The following is a 21581-nucleotide window of genomic DNA, read 5'->3' on the forward strand; positions in this document are numbered from 1 at the left end:
TGAGACCTTGGAAGCCAAACTTCGTCCCGGAGAAGGAGACTTTCACCCAGGTGCCTGTATGGATCAGACTCTTCTCTCTTCCAATCGATTATTGGGGTTTTAATGCACTTAAACAAATAGGGGACAAGCTCGGGACCTTTGTTAAAGCCTCCGAAGCAACCATGCAGAAAAGATACACAACCTACGCTAGAATCTGTGTAGAACTGGATGTTTCTGGAGCGCTACACGAAGGGGTATGGCTCGAATATAGGGACGAAGAATACTTTCAGGTGCTAGACTACGAGCAAATACCTTTTAGGTGTCAGAAATGCCACGAGCATGGGCATCTGGTTAGGGACTGTCCTTTGAACAGAAAGGAAGCAGAAGAAGAGAAAACACAGAATACCAGAGACAAGAACAACTTCACCAAACCCAAGAACAGGCAGAGAGCCAACAGAAGGAGGAATATGAAAGGGAACGCAGACATAAATTATTTCAGTAATCCCTTTGAGATCCTAGACCTGGAGACGGACTCGGAGGAAAAGCAGAACATGCTCAACAGGGAGGAAGGGCAAGAGAACCCGAAAAAACCCACAGGGGAAGGAAGGACGGACGAAACATTTCCAGGAGAAATCCTCATGCAAGACAGAATAGTAGAAACGGAGGAGGAAACAGATATGTTGACTAGTGAAGCAGGAAGCGAGGATTTGGAGCTAGAAGACACCCTAGCAATGGATGGGATGGACCTAAACGCGCTTGTGGAAAGCTGGAAAGCCAAAGGGATTGAAGCAGTACCAGAGGAAGAAATAAGGAAGGTCAATGACCTCTTTATAGCGCGGCAGAAGGCAATAATGGAAAAACAGAAGAGAAAGCTAGGTATCATCAAGGGAGGATCATCTCACTACCACACACAGCTAGGAAAAACCTCAGGCTCAAGACACAAACGCCGAAGAGGCCGTAAGACAAGCATAGAACACCTACAGGAGCTTGGAGAGATGTTAATCAATGCCGGCCTGATAAGGCAGTTAAGTGATTACCCGTCCTTCCAACAAAATAGTTAACTATGAAGATTATCTCATGGAATGCAAGAGGGATAAGTAGTCAGGCCAAACAGAGGGTTCTGAAACGGAAGATGGAAAAGTATAACCCGGACATGCTGTTTCTTCAAGAAACCAAGTGCAACAGTGTTCTCATAGACAAGCTACGAGGGAAGTTAGGTAGGAATCTCGAAGTTTTGGAGATTGGAAGCAAAGGGCGCGAAGGTGGATTAGCGACCTTTTGGGATACAAGAAGATACCAACTCATCACAGCTGAAGCTAGCAAAAATTACCTGGCACTGGAGGTGCAGCCTACAGGTAATTCATCATCTTTTCTATGCATCAATGTCTATAGTCCCCAAAAGCTAGAAGATAAAATTAGTTTTCTAGATTCGCTAACCAAATTCATAGATAGACACCATAATGCAAAACTTATTCTGGGGGGAGACTTCAACATGATAACCTCCCTCCTGGAGAAAAAAGGAGGCCTAAGGAAACTACACAGGGATGGAGAGGCATTCATAAGTTTCATAGATAATGCAAAATTGGTTGATGTTTATCCCAAGAGTGGCAAGTATACTTGGAACAATAAAAGGGGGGGAGAAAGGCTCATATCTTCTAGACTGGATCGGTTCTTAATCTCAGAAAGCTTGCTCTTAGATGGGACGACTGTGGAATCAAATATCCTCCCAAGTGGAGGATCAGACCACTGGCCGATATCACTAGCAGTTGAAATTCAGGGCACTCCCAGAAACAAACCCTTCAGGTTTGAAAAGTTCTGGATAGAACACCCAACCTTCCTTGAGATGGTAGAGAAGTGGTGGTCAGAGCCCTTAGGGGAGGAAGGATCCAAAATGTATATTCTTCAACAGAGATTAAAAAACATCAAAATGAAACTGAAAGATTGGAATAAAAAAGTCTTTGGAAATATCTTCCAGGAGAAGGCCATCATCGAAAACAAGCTGGAACAGATCCAAAAGGAAGGCATGGCAAGACGCAGAGAGGAGGAAACAAGCAAGCTAGAAGATGAGCTCACACAGCAATGGCACAACAGATGCAAGCAGGAAGAAACATTATGGAAGCAGAAATCTAGAATTCTTTGGCTGAAAGAAGGGGAGCAAAACACAAAGTTCTTCCACAGATCAGCTATGGACTACAGAAGCGCCAACAAAATACTGGAGCTAAAAAACGATGAGGGAGGTATTATCAGAAATCATAATGAAATTTCAGCCTCCCTTACAAATCACTTCAGCCTCATAGCGCAAGAGCCTGGGAGTAATAGGGAGGAAGCCATCAAAGAAATCAGTGATGTAATACCCAGATTAATTACAGAAGAGCAGAACTGGTCCCTCAGAAGAACAATCACAATGGAAGAAGTGGAGGAGGTAGTTAGAAGTATGCCCAATGATAAAGCTCCGGGTCCAGATGGTTTTACCATCAACTTCTACATAGCCTGCTGGAACATCGTCAAGAAAGACATTTGGGAGATCGTGGAAGACTCAAGACGATCCAAAACCATCCTCAGATCCTTAAACTCTACCTTCATCGCTCTAGTTCCCAAAGTGGAGGCAGCCAACACTCCGGAAAAATTCCGACCCATTGCATTATGTAATGTCATATCTAAAATAATTTCAAAGGTCATTGCAAACAGACTGAAAGCTATCCTACCAGGCATCATATCACAAGAACAGTCGGGCTATGTGGAGGGAAGGAAAATAATGGACAATATCCTGCTCGCCCAGGAGATGATTCACTCTCTCCACTCTCGAAAAGAAGCAGGTATGCTCATGCAACTAGATCTTTCCAAAGCTTACGACAAGGTAAGCTGGTCTTATTTGGAAGCAGTGTTAGCAGCTTTTGGATTCAGTAGCCAGTGGATTAAGTGGATTCTAGCCCTCATCAAATCGCCTAGATACTCCATCCTGGTAAATGGGGTGCCCTCAGCTCCCTTCCACCCCACCAGAGGCATAAGACAGGGAGATCCCCTGTCCCCCTTTCTGTTTGTCATTCTCATGGAAGGCCTAAGTAGGTTAATAGCAAGGAAAAAGGAAGAAGGTCAAATTAAAGGTTTACAACCCATTAGAGCATGTCCAGCCACAACTCATCAACAGTTCATGGACGACACCATGTTACATGGCACCCCCATAGTCAAAGAAGCCTTAGCCTACAGAAATATCCTCAATTTGTTCAGCCAAGCTTCGGGCATGGAGATTAACTTCCCCAAATCCACTATGTTCTTCTTCAACACACATCCTTCCATCCAATCTCATCTCTCCCGTCTCCTGGGGTTTAAAATTGGCTCTTTACCATCTAGATACCTTGGTGCCCCCCTAACTCTAAAACCGTGGCAGAAAGGACATTGGGAGAAGGTTCTAGCTAGCATGGAAAGGAAATGTAAACACTGGACTCACCGGGCCTTGAATTTTGCTGGCAGATTAATTCTAACAAAAGCGGTTTTGCAGGCCATTCCTCAATATATGCTCTCTATTCTTCCGGCACCAAAAGGGGTTTTAAACCAAATACGAGCCATCCAGCGTTCCTTTCTATGGAGCGGAAGCAGCGAGAAGAAAAAATGGTCTCTTGTTGCCTGGTAGAAACTATGTAAACCTAAGAACAGGGGGGGTCTGAATATAGTTGATCCCTCACAGTAGACAACATCTGCGGAGCTAAGATTTGGTGGAAATGGAGCTCAGAAACGAGCCTTCCCTGGGCAACTCACTGGAAGGAGAAGTACATGCCAAACAACAATAATCTAGACATAATAAGGATGCAGGATACCCACAACGGCTCACCAATATGGAATCATGCTCAAGCCAACAGAAGCATTGTCCAGGACTATATCTTCTGGGAGATAAGAAATGGTAATCAAGCTCTCTTCTAGGAAGATGCCTGGCAGCAGTCTCCCAAACTGGACTCGCCTCAACTCCTTCCCCTGAAACATACTCAGCAAAATGCGGGAAGATTCACAGTGAGTCAGTACTGGTCTCCCAACAGTGAAGACCAGGAATGGAGGGAGTGGATGGTTTTCGATCCAACCCAGAATGAACATATTCAGGAAACCATTCAAGTTCTGAACCAATGACTCTCAAAAAGGAAAATCCGAATTGCAGCCGAAAATGACAAGCTCAGATGGGGTCCAAAAGGCAACGGGAACTTCTCCCTGAAAGAGGCTAGGAGCATCATAGAGGGGGAAGAACAACCGAACATAATGCCCTGGGCCACTAAAGTTTGGGATAGTCTTCTATGGCCGAAAATCAGAACTTTTTTATGGCTAATGATGCAGAAGAGGACTCTCACATGGGAAAACCAAATGAAAAAAGGGTTCAGAGGACCCTCCAGATGTCCTATGTGCACAAAGGAGGAGGAAACAATGAATCATCTTCTTAACTCCTGTGATTGGGCATCCCAGCTCTGGAACTGGATGGAAACCATTCTTGGAGCTTCGGACCGGAACAAAGACTCTATACAGGATACTATCACCAACTGGAGAAGTAAATTCTCAAGAGTGAACAGAGTGGAAGGTATCTGGAGATCTGCCCCCGGCTTTATTGTTTGGACCATATGGAAAGAACGAAACCGGAGAATTTTCAGGGAAGAAATTCGAAGCCTAGAATTAGCACAGGAATCTATAACAATCAATATTAAACAGCTCATACAGGCTAAATGTAAGGTAGAAGCAGATGAAAAACCTACCGTTCAGGACTTACAAATCTTAAAGGCGTTTCAATTGGATGCATCCAGTAATCAACCAGCAGGGGGAAATTCTCCACAACCTTCATCGCAAATTTTAAACTGGAAGTGCCCTCCTGAGGGTGGCCTGAAATTGAACTTTGATGGAGCTTCGCGGGGCAACCCAGGTATAGCAGGCATTGGTGGTGCCATTCGCAATCAGGCAGGGGAAATTATACATATTTTCTGTAGAGCTCTAGGTGAAAGTACGAATAACGAAGCAGAGTTCGCAGCGCTTGAGCAGGGCTTAAAAATTCTAAGAAATCTCCGGCAAGGAAATATAATAGTCGAGGGGGATTCACTCCTGGCTATCATGGCGGCTAAACGCCTACAGGCAGGAACAAGCATCAGCAAGGCTACTAGGCATTGGAGGCTGGCCAAAGCGACGGAAAGTATAGCAGAACTCATCACGGAGATGAGAGGCTTAACCTTCCAGACAGTGAGGAGAAAGGCTAATGGTCTGGCTGACCATCTGGCAAACTTTGGAGCAGACAACCCGAACATCGTCATGAACAGGTGGTGGCATGAGGTCGATAGCCCAATCATCAAAGTAACATGCGAACAGCTGGCGGTAAAAGACATAATCCGAGCCACCCAACCTTAATAGGGGATGGAACTTGGCCCCGATATCGGATTTACAAGGATATCAGTGGTGGTTATAAGCCCAAACCTTTCAACGGGATGATTGGACATTTGGAACGGTGGAGCTCCTGGCGGCGGCAGGTTTCTAAGAAAGGCGATCATTACAATTCGAGAAACGGGATGCACAACCTCAGCAACAGGGCAATCATCACGCATGGAGAGGGTCCGTATTGTAAGCTTTCAATGCCATTAATGGCAATTCTGTGTGAAAAGAGGTGGAACAAGGCTCCGCGGATCAGAATCGAGCATGCCAGAATACGGGGCATCTCAAACCTCACCCGCCACCACCCCATCCGATGGAAAGTACCAAACACTTGGCGTAAGGCTCGTTATTCCGGAAGCAGCCTTCTGCATTCCTATTCGACCTGCGTCAGCCTCGCTTGTGCGATCCTCAATCACACTTATCATCGAAGTACTACCACCTTCAAAGGCAGTAACTCCATCCTCATGAGAATGCACAGAGGAATTTGCTATAAAGCAGCGGGCAACTGCCCTGTTTTCCTCACAGTGCTTCGAGTTTGTATTGAGTTTGATTCGGAAAACGGAATTGGCTTGAGTCGGGAAAGATACGAAGTGTTGGTGATGGATGCGGGAGGGAGTCGCTGCGCAGCAGCAAACCGGGACCTCCAGGAAGCCAAGGGAGGTTATGAAACTCGCACTGTAACAAGAATTAAACGCAAGATTGCTGAACTCGAAGCTCAAGCCAAGCAGGAGGAGGAAGGAAGAACAGAGGAGGATATTGCAGCGGAGGTTGACTGGTTGAAAGACCCGGGAACCCCCTCGAAAAGGGCAACTCAATTTGTCAGGACCAAGGCGGAAAGCTGGCGCACCAAAACCCTTATAGCCAAGGCTCTGGATTCAATTGAAAAGGAGAAGCAACATATTGTCACAGAGGTGAATCTTACAGAGGCACAAATGGCTAAAATCATTGATTACAACAGCGTTCTGGACAGCAAAATCTCTACTGTGCATGAGGCAGTCAAGACTCTCAATCGGATGCTAACGCTGCTCATCAGGTTATTGAGAGACTCTATTAACATGGCTCATGCTGCACAGCCGGCCACCACTGCTGCGGACCAGCCCGAATCCCTTGAAGCTATGCAGGCAAAGGTTGATCTCCATGTGAGGGAGATAGGCCTAGAAACCATCGGCCAGATGGGAAAATACATCTAAGGAGTTATCTGTGTTGTTCTCCTATGACCGCTTTCTGTCTTGGCTTTATATGTCTGTGTTGTTGTTTCACACTTCTGTCTTGGCATAAGCTTTATATGTCTGTTGTTGTTGTCTCTTCTGTATTGTGTCGGCAGTACTAGTGATAAAGTTGTGTTTTGCTCTGTTTCGAGCCACCCTGCGCGGTGGGCGTATTTTGGTTCTTTGGTGTCACAACTTCTAAGCAGGCGATCAGCTTTCGTTTATTGTACATCCCTGCTTGAACTGCTTCGGCAGTTTTTTTGGATTATACTTGTTCTATAATATAATCTTCTAACTTACACAAAAAACAACACTAGTTTGAACTCATTATTCGCTTTGTATTGTCATGTTGATGACCCAATTCATTTTGAGGATGATGTAAATGAAAATAAATGGATTGAAGCAATGAATGAAGAAATTGGTGCAGTTGAGAAGAGTAAGACATGGGAGTTAGTGGACCCCCCTGAAGGCAAAGATGCCATTGGAGTTAAGTGGGTCTATAAGACCAAAAGCAATACTGAAGGCAAGATTGACAAGCACAAAGAAAGACTTGTTGTGAAAGGCTACGAGCAGCAACAAGGCAAAGATTATGATGAAACCTTTGCACCAGTAGCAAGGATGGAAACAGTCAAAACAGTATTGTCTATTGCAGCACAACACAAATGGAAGATTTATCAGATAGATCTTAAATCTGCATTCCTGAATGGAGTGTTAAAAGAAGTGGTTTATGTTGAACAACCTCTAGGCTCTGAAGTTGAAGGCCAAGAGCATAAAGTCTCCGAACTGAAGAAGGCTCTTTATGGGCTGAAGCAAGCTCCAAGAGCATGGTGCAGCATAATAGATTCTTATCTAATTAAGAATGGATTTGATAACTGTGATGGTGAACCCACACTATACATAAAGGAGAATGACAGTAAGATTCTTATTGTTGTTTTATATGTAGATAATTTGATTTTTACTAGCAATGATGCTTCTCTCATTGCTGATTTTAAAGCAGTCATGAAAAGTGAATTTGAAATGACTAACTTGTGCTTTTTAAGATATTTTCTTGGAATTGAAGTAGACCAAAGTGAAAACAATGTTTTAATTTCTCAAGTTAAATACGTAGAAGCAGCGTTGAAGAGATTTAACATGCAGAATAGCAAGGCAGCTGTGACTCCAACTGTAATGGGGTTGAAATTTGCCAAAGAAGATAGCAGCAAGGATTTTGATCCAAAACTGTACAAGAGCATAGTTGGCAGCCTTATGTACTTGACTGCAACTAGGCCGGACATTATGCATGTTGTGAGTTTAATCTCCAGATTTATGGAAAGACTAAAAGAGACTCATTGGCAGGCAACCAAGAGGATTCTAAGGTATGTGAATGGAACAAAGGGGTTTGGTATTTTATACTCCTCTTCTGAAAGTTTCATGTTGATAGGCTACACTGACAGTGATTGGGCTGGAAGTGTTGATGATAGGAAAAGCACATCGGGATATGTGTTTCATATGGGATCGGGAGCCATCTCATGGGCTTCCACGAAGCAACCAGTTGTGTCTTTGTCAACAACAGAGGCAAAGTATGTGGCAGCAACAGCAGCAACATGCGAAGTACTATGGTTGAGAAGAGTTCTCAGATTTTTTTGTCATGAACAAGAAAAGGGCACAACCATTTACTGTGACAATAGCTCAACAATAGCATTGTCTAAAAACTGTGTTTTTCATAAAATGACAAAGCACAGAGACACCGAATTTCACTTCATATGTGAATTGGTTAACAATGGTGAGATTGTTTTGCAGCACTGCAGAACAGAGGATCAGTTAGCTGACATCTTGACAAAACCATTGGGAAAGAAAAGTTTTGATCATTTCAGGAAATGCTTGTGTATGCAGAAAAACCCAGCAGTTGAAATTAAGGGGGAGTGTTGGAATTTAATTCCAACTACAACATAAACAGCTCGAAAGAAATCTGATTTTCTATAGATATTCTAGACTATTGGATGCCTCAAAGTCGTGCTTGATATTTTCCACATTAATGTGCACTAAATTTTCAGCATTAAATTCCCCTGCAACAGCCGACTTCATTTCCTCAAAAGGCATCATAGCTTGCTGCATTCAATATGCAGATAAGCTTTAGAAGATATTTTTATTATCTTATTGTTTAAAGCTAAATATGTTTTAACATATAAATGTAATGAAAAACATTTATGTTTTAGGTTTGAAGAATGATAGAGAGTTCCTTCTTTGTAACGCACAACAGTGCTGAAACTGTAATTTTCAGATAGTGAAAAATCGGTTTGTGGAATTGAAGCGTTCCTGCTGTAATCCCTATGTCAAGAGGAAGATGCTCTTTAGCATAATCTTTTGTGAAAATCCCTCTATGTGAGGAAGACAAATTTGTATCACTTGTTTTACTGTTTATAAATAGGAGTTTTATTTGCGTGTTGTTGTTACACCGTAACCAGAAAATAGTCTTGACGTCAATACAAAGTGTTGCTAATACACGAGTTTCATCATTGTTGAAACACCATTGCTACTGCAAATAGCAACTGACGAAACTGCGTTGCTAAAACACTGTATTCCGCAAACGATTTTTATTTCCGCTGTGTTAAAATAGAGTATTGTTATGTTTTTCAGTTTTGTTTGGAATTATCAGAAATTCTGAAAATTTTAAACTAGAGTTCATAAGGTAAAAGAAATCTAAGTTTTCCTACTAAATTTTACATTGGAGCTTGTGTGGTAATCTACGTTGGGATTAGCATGGAATAGTATTAAGAAGGTCATATGAAACAAGTTGGGACATGCACTCTTCCTTGGAGATCCACGTGAGAAAAGTCTAAATTATAATTTTGAAACATCAAAGCCATCAGGGTGATTCTCGGAATCGCCCTGATGGCTCTGAAGTTTCAAAATTGATTATAATTTTACCCAAATTATATGAACTTTATTAGTTTACTACACTGCATGTTATTCTTTAATAAACTCATTCAAATAAAATATAATTCATGAACGAATACAACTGGGAGCTTGATCGTGGGAAGTGTGAAGCATTGGCTATTGAGCGTGGATCTGGAGATTTTTGAACCAGAGTTCGTAAGGTAAAAGAAATGAAAGTTTTCCTCCTCAATTTTGCGTTCGAGCTGTTGGTGGAAGCTACGTTGGATTACCGTGGAATAGTATTAAGCAGATCATATTAAACTAGTTGGGACATGTACTCTTCCCTTGAGATCACCGTGAGAAAAGACTAAATTATAATTTTGAAACATCAGATCCCTCGAGGAGATTCTGAGAATCACCCCGACGGCTCTGATGTTTCAAAATTGATTATAACTTTACACAAAGTATATGAATTTCATTAGTTTGCTACACTACATGTTATTCTTTAATACAATTATTCGAATAAAACATAATTCATGCACGAAGACAACCGGGATCTTGAGCGTGGGAAGTGAAAAGCGTTGGTTATTGAGAGTGGATCTGGTGACTTTTGAACCAGAGTTCGTACAGTAAAATAAATGCAAGTTTTCATGCTGAATTTTACATTGTAACCCATGGTCGAAGATATGTTGGGATTAGCGTGGATTAGTATTAAGTAGATTGTATTAAACAAGTTGGGACATGCACTCTTCCTTGGTGATCCGTGTGAGCAAATTCTAAATTTATTAAATACGTTATATGAATTTCCTTCTGCGGGCCAATCCTTCACCATATTTCATTTATCACATTATTTCTCTAATTATTACTTTTAAATAAGGTTTACTTGGATAAAGTTTCACTCATTATTTTTAAAATCAAGTTAAAGGAAAAGAGAATTCATGTAATTGGAGAATCGTAAGAGAAAATTAATACAAATTTTAATGTTGGGTGATTGGCTGCAAATCGTCTCGTCAAATTACAGTTTGCAAGAGTGAACATGGAAGTCTCTTTCGAACTATCTCATATTCAAACTCATAATTAAGAGTCAACATCTTAAATGAAAAGTGAAGGTATAGTGGTTCATTTCTTATCCCATTAAGAAAAACATAAAGATTGAAATATTATATAGCACATGACTTTTAATAATTTCGAAAAGGAGAAGACATAAGCACCAAGCAAGAGGGGATTTACCATCATAGTTTCCACATGTTCTAGTTATAATTTTGAAACATCAGATCCATCGGGGAAATTCTCAGAATCGCCCCGCCAGCCCACGATTCTAAGAATTGTGGGGTGGCAGGGCGATTCTCAGAATCGCCCCAATGGTTATGATGTTTCAAAATCGATTATAATTTTCCACAAAGTATTTGAATTTTATTAGTTTGCTACACTGCATGTTATTATTTATTACAATCATTCAAATAAAACATAATGCATGCATAAAGACCATTGGGAGGTTAAGCGTGGGAAGTCCGAAGCATTGGTTATTGAGCGTCGATCTGGTGACTTTCGATCCAGAGCTCATCAGGTAAAAGAAATGCAAGTTTGCTTGTTGAATTTTACATTGGAGCCCATGGTGGAAGCTATTTTCGGATTAGTGTGGAATAGTATTAAGCAGATCGTATTAAACAAGTTGGGACATACAATTTTCTTTGGATATCCGCATGAGAAAAGTCTAAATCATAATTTTGAAACATCAGATCCATCAGAGCGATTCTGAGAATCACCCCACCACGTTGGGCAATTCTCAGAATCGCCCCAATGGCTCTGATGTTTCAAAATTGATTATAATTTTACACAAGGTATATGAATTTTATTAGTTTGCTACACTACATGTTATTCTTTAATACACTCATTCAAATAAAACATAATCCGTGCACGAAGACAACTGGGAGCTTGAGCGTGGGAAGTGCAAGGCATTTATTATTGAGCATCGATCTGGAGACTTTTGAGCCACAGTTCGTACGTTAAAAGAAATGTAAGTTTTCTTGCTAAATTTTGCGTTGGAGCCCGTGGTGGAAGCTACGTTGGGATTAACATGGAATAGTATTAAGCAGATCATATTAAACAAGTTGGGGCATGCAATCTTCCTTGGAGATCCACGTGAGCAAAGTCTAAATTATAATTTTGGAACATTAGAGCCATCAGGACAATTCTCAGAATCGCCCTGATGGCTCTGATGTTTCAAAATTGATTGTAATTTTACACAAAGTATATGAATTTTATTAGTTTGCTACATAGAATGTTACTCCTTAATACACTAATTCAAATAAAACATAATTCGTGCATGAAGACAACTGGGAGCTTGAGCGTGGATCTGGTGACTTTTGAACCAGAGTTTGTAAGGTAAAAGAAATCCAAGTTTGACTGCTAAATTTTACGTTGGAGCCCGCGGTGGAAGCTATGTCGGGATTAGCATGTAATAGTATTAATTAGATCATGTTAAACAAGTTGGGACATGCACTCTTCCTTGGAGATCCGCGTGAGAAAAGTGTAAATTATAATTTGAAACATGGGAGCCATCGAGGCAATTCTGAGAATCTCCCCACCAGCCCACAATTCTGAGAATTGCAGGGTGGCTGGGCGATTCTCAGAATCGCCCTGATGGCTCTGATGTTTCAAAATTGATTAGAGTTTTACACAAAGTATATGAATTTTATTAGTTTGCTACATTACATGTTATTCTTTAATAAACTCATTCAAATAAAACATAATTCATGCACGAAGACAACTTGGGGCTTGAGCGTGGGAAGTGCGAAGCATTTATTATTGAGCATCGATTTCATGACTTTTGAACCAGATTTCATACAGTAAAGGAAATGCAAGTTTGCCTGTTGAATTTTGCGTTGGAGCCCATGGTGGAAGATACATTGGGATTAGCGTGGAATAGCATTAAGCAGATCATATTAAACAAGTTGGCACATGCACTCTTCCTTGGAGATCCATGTGAGCAAAGTCTAAATTATAATTTTGAAACATGAGAGCCATTGGGGCGATTCTCAGAATCGACCTGATGGCTATGTTATTTCAAAATTTATTGTAATTTTACACAAAGTATAGGAACCAGAGTTCGTAAGGTAAAAGAAATGCAAGTTTTCCTGCTGAATTTTACGTTGGAGCCCATGCTGGAAGCTACGTTGGGATTAGCATGGAATTGTATTAAGTAGATTGTATTAAACAAGTTGGGACATGCACTCTTCCTTGGAGATCTGCGTGAGCAAAGTGTAAATTATAATTTTGAAACATCAGAGCCATCGGGGCGATTATGAGAATCGCCCCGGTAGCCCGCGATTCTGAGAATCGCAGGGTTGTTGGGCGGTTCTCAGAATCGCCCCGATGGCTCTCATGTTTCAAAATTGATTATAATTTTACACAAAGTATATGAATTTTATTACTTTGCCACACTACATGTTATTATTTAGTGCAGGCATTCAAATAAAACATAATTCGTGCACGAAGCCAACTGGGAGCTTGAGTGTGGGAAGTGTGAAACATTGGTTATTGAGCATGGATCTGGTGACTTTTGAACTAGACTTCGTAAGGTAAAAGAAATGCAAGTTTGCCTGTTGAGTTTTACGTTGGATCCCGTGGTGGGAGCTACATTGGGATTAGCAAGGAATAGTATTAACGAGATCATATTAAACGAGTTGGGACATGCACTCTTCCTTGATGATCCATGTGAGAAAAGTCTAAATTATAATTTTGAAACATGAAAGTCATCGGGGCAATTCTCAAAATTGCCTTGATGTCTCTGATGTTTGAAAATTGATTATAATTTTGCACCAAGTATATGAAGATTATTAGTTTACTACACTACATGTTATTCTTAAATACACTCATGCAAATAAAACATAATTCGTGAACAAAGAAAACTGGGAGCTTGAGCGTGGGAAGTGCGAGGCATTGGTTATTGAGCGTGGATCTGGTGATTTTTGAACCAGAGTTCGTAAGGTAAAATAAATGCAAGTTTGCGTGCTGAACTTTGTTTGGAGCCTGTGGTGGAAGCTACATTGGATTAGCGTGGAATAGTATTAAGCAGATCATATTAAACTAGTTGGGACATGCACTCTTCCCTTGAGATCCATGTTAGCAAAGACTAAATTATATTTTTGAAACATCAAAGCCATCGAGGCGATTTTGATAATTGCCCCGATGGCTCTGATGTTTCAAAATTGATTATAATTTTACACAAAGTATATGAATTTCATTAGTTTGCTACAGTGCATGTTATTCTTTAATACACTCATTCAAATAAAACATAATTCATGCACGAAGATAACTGGGAGCTTGAGCGTGGGAAGTGCGAAGCATTGGTTATTGAGCATGGATGTGGTGACTTTTGAACTAGAGTTCGTACGGTAAAGGAAATGAAAGTTTTCATGTTGAATTTTACATTCGAACCCGTGGTGGAAGCTATGTTGGTATTAACGTGGAATAGTATTAAGCAGATTGTATTAAACAAGTTGGGACATGCACTCTTGCCCATATTTCGTTTATCACATTATTTCTCTACTTATTACTTTTAAATAAGGTTCATTTGGATAAAGTTGCAGTTGTTATTTTTAAATTCAAGTTAAAGGAAAAGTGAATTCATGTAAGTGGAGAGTCGTAAGGGAAATTGAATACAAATTTTAATGTTGGATGATTGGCTGGAAATCTTCTGGTCCAATTACAGTTTGCAAGAGTGGACATGGAAGTCTCTTTCAAATTATCTCATATTCAAATCTATAATTAAGAGTCAACATCTTTCAAAGAAAAATGAAAGTATAGTGATTCATTTCTTATCACATTAAGAAAAACACAAAGATTAAAATATTATACAACACATGACGTTTTATAATTTCGAAAAGGAGAAGACATAAGCACCAAGATGGAAGGAATTCACCATCATAGATTCCACATGTTCTAATTGTAATTTTGAAACATCAGAGCCATCAGGGCATTTCTAAAATCTTCCCGCCACCCTGCGATTCTGATGGCTCTGATATTCATAAAATATCCACATGTTCTAGTTATTCACCTAATCGAATTCATTGAACGTTATCAACCCAAAGTACTAGAAATTGTCAATGTTTTAATCATTCACGAAATTAAATTTGTCGGGTCATGCTTTTGAAATACATGAAAATTTTGAAACATCAGATCCATCTGAAATACATGAATATTTTGAAACATCAAAGCCATTAAGGAGATTATGAGAATCGCCCCGCCACCACGCGATTCTCAAAATTTCCCTAGCATCATTATAGTCGTAGCTACTTGCAAGTCTCTGATCTCATGTTGAATTGTTTCTTGTAAAATGAGTTTCATACCATGAACAAAGTGTCTATGTTGTTAATGGCTTCATTCTAATTAATTTCTTCTTGAATTAGTTAACTCTAATCATTTGTTGTGAAATTAGTTTCAAACTATGAATATTGTGTGTTGGTGTTGTTTTTTTTGTTTTATATATATATATGAATGAAGCCATTAACAAGTTAGTTAATATAAATATAAATATCTATCAAGAAAACAATAAAAATATATGAGATGGAGTAATGAATTGAGGAAAGAGTTTTTGCACTCAAACCTGAATGTAAAACTCAAAAAACTATTACAATATTTAAATATTGTAACGTTCTAATTTCTCCCTTAGTCCATCAAAATTTTATAGTGCAACTGAACCTCACAATCAATGTTTGAGAAAGCCGACATGGAAAAAGAATTCCATAGGGGTCGAGGTCAATGGGAGAATCATAGATAGCTTTATGACATACGTCGACCATTCTCTTTCCATCCAGCATCTTTGTACACTCACACTGTCCTTTTTGCCTTTTTTTCACACCATTTTCTTGGCAGGGTTGTCAATATTGCAATTGGAGTGTCAACAATACAAATTATGATTGCAACTGTGATTTGAGAATTTTGTTAACACTCGAATAGTTTAGTTCAAATTGCAATCTGAGCAATGGAAATTCTTAGAATTTTTGGATTGACAACGTTATAGTCAAACATGGGATATATTTGAGTGTATCATATGAATCTCTAAAATTAGCTCATTTATATTCTCCTGCTATAACGAACAGTCGTGGTTTGTTGTTGATTTTCTCTGGAAACAATTTCTGAGACGTGGTTAGTTACAAGATAAACTTGGCATATCGCATGATCGCATCGCTTGGCATTTGTTAGGAAATCGGGCTACAGAACATTGACATCCATCTTATCATTGTAGGCAAGTACTGATAGTATGTTATCCTTTGTTATGAAATCAGACTAACATGGATAACACATATTGCATAATGTTATTTTAGAAATCTCTAACAATTTAGATTTCCAGTGGCTAGAAATTTACTACTAATGGTTTCGATGGTCCACCCCACAGAATGATCATTGTTCTTATTCCCCACGATGTCAATGACATCTACATAAAGCTAAGTAGTTATTCCCCATATGCAAATGTCGTTTTAGATGTTTATATTAACCAACTTGTTATATATATATAAATATATATATATATATATATATATATATATATATATATATATATATATATATATATATATATATATATATATACTTAGTGTATTCAAAAGGTTAATTGTGAGTGGTTGGTGAAATGATATCATTTTCTTATTAGTGATATGATGACTATAATAACATGATTGTAATGAATTTGTGCATTTATGATTAAGAGTTCCTTGAGTTTCAAACCTATATGGCGGTAGCAATGACTATTGGAAAAGTTGTGTGGGAATATGTTAAATATATATCATTAAATTAAACTAATATAATATTATGTTATATAGATAGATAGCTAGTGTTAATATAGTTTATATCAATATTCAAATATGTAATTTTTTTGGAAACTGAAACAAATTAATAACTTGGAAATCAATGCTAAATTTTTTGCTAAATTATGTAACCTTTAAACCTAATAAAATGAATGTTCAAATCAATTTTTTTGAAATAGCATAAAATACAATTTTATACATTTAAGATTACACATATAGGATTTATTAATGCATCAATTTTTAAAACACAACCTCCGAACCTAGGCTAGGTTCTAGTTCGTAATTACATTCCCATTGGAGATGCATAAAAGGAAATAGTTATGCTTGTATTCTCAAACATATTGTTATAATTTGTAATCTTACAAGTGTGTTAGATGTGTGTCATATATTGTGATCGTGAGTTACAATTGTGAGTTTCTATATTACTATATTTAGCTAATCAAATCCACTTTCTTAGAGCACGAACATACCTAATGGTTAAGAGCATGTGTTTCCTCCTAAGAGGTCACACGTTCAAAAACTAGAAGGGATTAGAGTAGGTATGCCTCCGCAGACAATAATCAAATCGTTGAGTGGAGGTGGGTCTCTTGTCCCACAAACAAGGGGGTCTCATACATCAATTTGGTGTCTGGCTTGGATATAACGATAGAGATTCTAAAAAGGTTGTTACCAGAAGGAACAGTGTTGAGATGGGAGTTTCCTGAAACCAGTCATAGATCTAGAAGAATTTTGAAACCTGACATGGTGGGCATGCATGTGGACTCAGATGGGCGACTAGTTGATGAAAGAGAAGAATATGGAACATCTTCATCTACATCCAGTCATTCATCTGAAGATGTGAATTCTAATGGTGTGCAAGAAAATATGAGTGATTTTGAATACTTGTCTAAGATAGTTTATATAAGTGATGTTTGCATCATATCTTGAAATAAAATTATAGATTTCCATATAGTGTTAAATCAGAAGTAATGAGTCATTTTTATGTTGTTTGATTATATGTCTTAACTATGATAATTTTTATTGTTTAGAATATCTACAATGCAACATTAAATTAGAGATATAATGAATGTTTCATTCAATATACAAATAATAACATTTTGATTCATTTAGTCACGTAATTTGTTCATAATGTCATGGTTTTTTAATTTTATCATTGACAAAATTCCAATTTCTTTTGTATCTAGCATGTTATGGTTGAAAACATGTTGAATTTATATGTAGGAGAGAAAAATGATATTCTACCAAAAACATTAGTGTGTCTTTTTCCTCATAAACAACTTTTTTTTGCACATAAAAATTCGGTTTTACTAGCATTTTTTAAAAATGTTGAAAATTGACCTGAAAAAAAAAATCATCATTCTAGTATCAACGCTTTTTCGTTTTCAAGGGTTTTTTTGCACGAAAATTTTATTTTCACTGCCATTTTTAAAACATGTTGAAAATTGATCCTAAAAAAAACCATCGTTCCAGTATACACATTTTTTGTTTTTAGCACTATTTTTGATTTTTTTCAGGGTTTTTTGGCTAGAGTTCTAGTTTTGAGTTTATAGTTACCATTTCAAAGTTTACATTGTTAGCCTCTATAGACATCTTATCCTGACTTCCTGAGGTAGAGGCTTTAGCGAAGCTTTTCTTTGCTTCCATGAATGTTTCCTTTGCACGCTCCAATCAAACCCAACCTCCTTTTGTGGAGCCTTATGGACCCACTTAATTTCTTTAGGTCATTTCCCTTTATCATCACCATTCATCATTTCACTTTGCAACACAATATTCAGATTGGGATCCTCTTTGCGAGGCCCAGCCGTCATCATTTGTAAATTTTGGATAAGCTGCAGAGGTTGTGCCTTCTTCACCTGCATTTTAGCTATCAATATACGACATTCTTCTATTGTGTGGTCAAAATGAATGCAGTATCAACATGATGGGCGTGTCTTGTTTGTACACTCTTGTGCGTAGTGTCGTGGCATTCGACAATTATAGTAAATAGCTTGCATTCGGCCTCTTCTAGGTTCTCCTCCTCCTCGGCCTCATCTGCACCTCTCATATTCTCCATGTGTTGCCCAAATGCCCTGATATAGAGGCCAAGTCTCTTCTTGTGTTTGATACGTGGGAATTCTATCCATCATTAATTCGTAGCTGCGGAAATGGTGCTCATTATGGCCCAATGATTTGCAGAAATCACTGAATAATTGTTGTAATGTCTGCACGAATTTTTTCAGCAAGTAGCAATTATCTGTTACAAGTTTTATGGCTACCTGAAAGATAACGCACCATAGCGCTGGACCTATACTTGGTCTTGCTGGAGCTTCCTACCTTAGAAGCATTGGCGCTCCCCTAGATATAGTTCAGAAAGCTAGGGGCAATGATCTCTATCATGCCCCTGGCTTTTACACTTGGGGCACCAAACCTCTTCGTAAACCTCTAGCCGAGCCTATTTTTCCTTCTTAAAACTCTCAACTCCAAGGAGAGGTTCTGAAATTCCACATGAATCTATTGAACCCCCAAAGAATCATCCTGAATACGCGTTTCATTCAATCTCATCACAATTTTCAAGTCTTCCGCCCGAGTTCCTATCTTTTGTTGTGACAAAGAAACCCTTAGGTGGGGCAAGAGAGAGGCTACGAACCATTCACGGTGCTGACTATCTGTGAGATTAATGTTATCTTCGATGATCTGGCACTTCAATCTCTGATCTAATTCTGAGGGTGTTTCACTGAGCCTCATCTTGATTTCCTTAAATTTGATTATTGATTGTGATTCAGACTTAGGCTTACCAAATTCTTTGTTCAAAGTGGTTTGAGTGTCTGCAAATTATGCCAGTAGGTTATCAGTGCAATAGTTAATGTAACATGTCAGCTCGTGATCTTGCAAAGCGATAACCAACTGTAGCTTCTTTATATTATCATCTATAATTTGTTGTGTTTTCCATACAACCTTCGGAACATACCAAAGTTGATCTAGATCCTCACTTCCTAAGCCCTTGAAAACCGACAACTTCACCGTATTCGACATGTTGACGAACGACGGAGATGGTGGCAGTGTGGGTGAAGTTGTATGTGGTGGAGTGAATGTGGAGGTGGTGTGGGCATATGAGGTATCCATGGAAAGACATTCCTTATCAACTAGACAACGCTCTATGGTGAAACTTGTGATGCTCACTCGTCATCACTTGAAGGAGGTCCAATCAATGGACTATATTCAAGACCTGTTCTCCCTTAATTTGAAAAAAATTGTCCACTTTACATAGATCCAGACATCAAGGTAAGGAAATAACCCACTTTTCACATAAGAACATCCTAATCCAAGTATCCAAAGATCATAAATACTTACCACGCAACCACTTGAAGAAGCACCACTCAACTTCACTGTAACTCACTCACGTATTAACCATAAACTCTGCAACAAATCCTCCAATGACTCAATCAAGACTGATCAACTATGCATGCAATCTTATCTTCAGAATATTCCAACCTTCACACGAGCTCTTAGGTCCACACTATCAAACCGTCAAGCCTTCACCTTCCTTGGTCGTTTGCCAATTTATCAATCCACTCGTATAGTTCCATCGAGAAGGTGCAGAAGAATATCTCTTGTATTTCTGTGTACAGATATTATTCCAACAACCATTCCTTCACCAGGCATAGATTTATTTTTTCTTGCAACGTGAAGTCATGGATTTTTCTATCTAAACACTTCTCGATTTACTTCTTGGTTGGATTCCCGTGATACAACATCATGCATCTCTTTATGCAGATCCTGGTCTCGACAACAGAACCATTTTTTCTCTTAGTGGCTCCTGACCTAGGTTCAGAGTTAGTTGCACCGAACAAATCCCTACACCACCAGCTCTTTCAGCAACAACTTGCAGAATGTGGACTGAAGTCTCACCCAAAGTCGTATGGGGGGATGCTGGAACCAAGTTTCTGCGCCGAGAGAGAAGTGTTATGTCTTCTTGTGATCTAGATCTGACTTCACGTAGATCGATAAACCTTTATGGCTTATCAATGGAACTCTCTTTAATCAGCTTCTAGACCTCCTCGAAGGTCTATGAATGGCTTTTGTGGACCAATAGAAAGCTAATAAACTAGTTACGTGCATCCAAGATTATTCTTAACCTAGTATTTATTCAGATTTGCTTATGTGTTAGATAACTTTAACATACACGAGATAATATTCATTTAAAGACTTTACATCAATTACATTCACATAACAATATAGATCTAGTAATGTCGCTCATCAATACAACATTATTTCATAAACCCATCATTCATCATAGTATAAAGTTAATTATAATAGAAGTAAATGGATAAACACAAGAATTTTTGTAATAATCTTCTTTATTGATAATCAATTAATCTTACAGACTCAAGACTTCCCTGCACACTCAGTTGTAGGAGTTCGCACACTCAGTTGTAGACACTACTCGCCTTCAGTGGTAGAATCAATAGGAACAAGTTTCTTGAGTGATCTCCAACTGATGGTTGATGATCCAAGACTCATCAAATAACAAGAAGTAGAGACTCCATTCTCCTTATCTCTATCAAAATCAGAATCTAAATAACTAGTGAGATGGAAATCTACAACTTTAGATTATTCGATGCCATATGTTCGAGTTCATTTCAAATACTTGAGCACTCACTTTGCTGCATTCCAATGACCTTCACATGGCTTATGCATGAACATGGAAAGTATACCTACAATAAAATCTATGTTAGGTCGGGTAGAAGTTAGAAAACTAAAACTTCCAACAAGTTGCATTTACTTGGTTGGATCTTGGAACATGCTTCCTTCAATGGAAGTAAGCTTCAAACTTTGCTCCATAGGAGTAGTGAAAAGATTACAATCCTACATCCCAAAGCTATCCAAGAGTTGTCCAATATACTTTTTCTAAACAATGAAAATATATTTTGGCTTTAGATAAACTTCAATCACTAAATAATAATGTAATAAACCCAAATTTGTTATTTCAAGAACGTTTAATGATTCTCTTTTAACAGATCGTTTCCTATGATCATCAAATCATCTTTATACACAACCAGATATACAACTGACTTTCCAATTTTCTTAACAAAAATAGTTGCATCATCTAGATCAAATAATTTATAATTCAACTTGAGAAGGTATTCAGTTAACTTTTCATACCAGGAATGAGATGCTTATTTCAGTCCATACAAAGCTTTAACAAATTTTCATATAATTTTCTCTATTCCTTTAACAGAAAAGCCTTCAGGCTGAAATATATAAACATTCTCCCTGAAATCGCTATTTAAAATGTTGTTTTAACATCCATATGGTCTATCTTCCATCTATTTTGAGCTGCAAGAGAAAACACATTTCT

Source organism: Pinus tabuliformis, chromosome 4_1, assembly GCF_031772625.1.
Source record: "Pinus tabuliformis cultivar Carrire ecotype Pingquan chromosome 4_1, CPIR1, whole genome shotgun sequence".
NCBI classification, from domain to species: Eukaryota; Viridiplantae; Streptophyta; class Pinopsida; order Pinales; family Pinaceae; genus Pinus; species Pinus tabuliformis.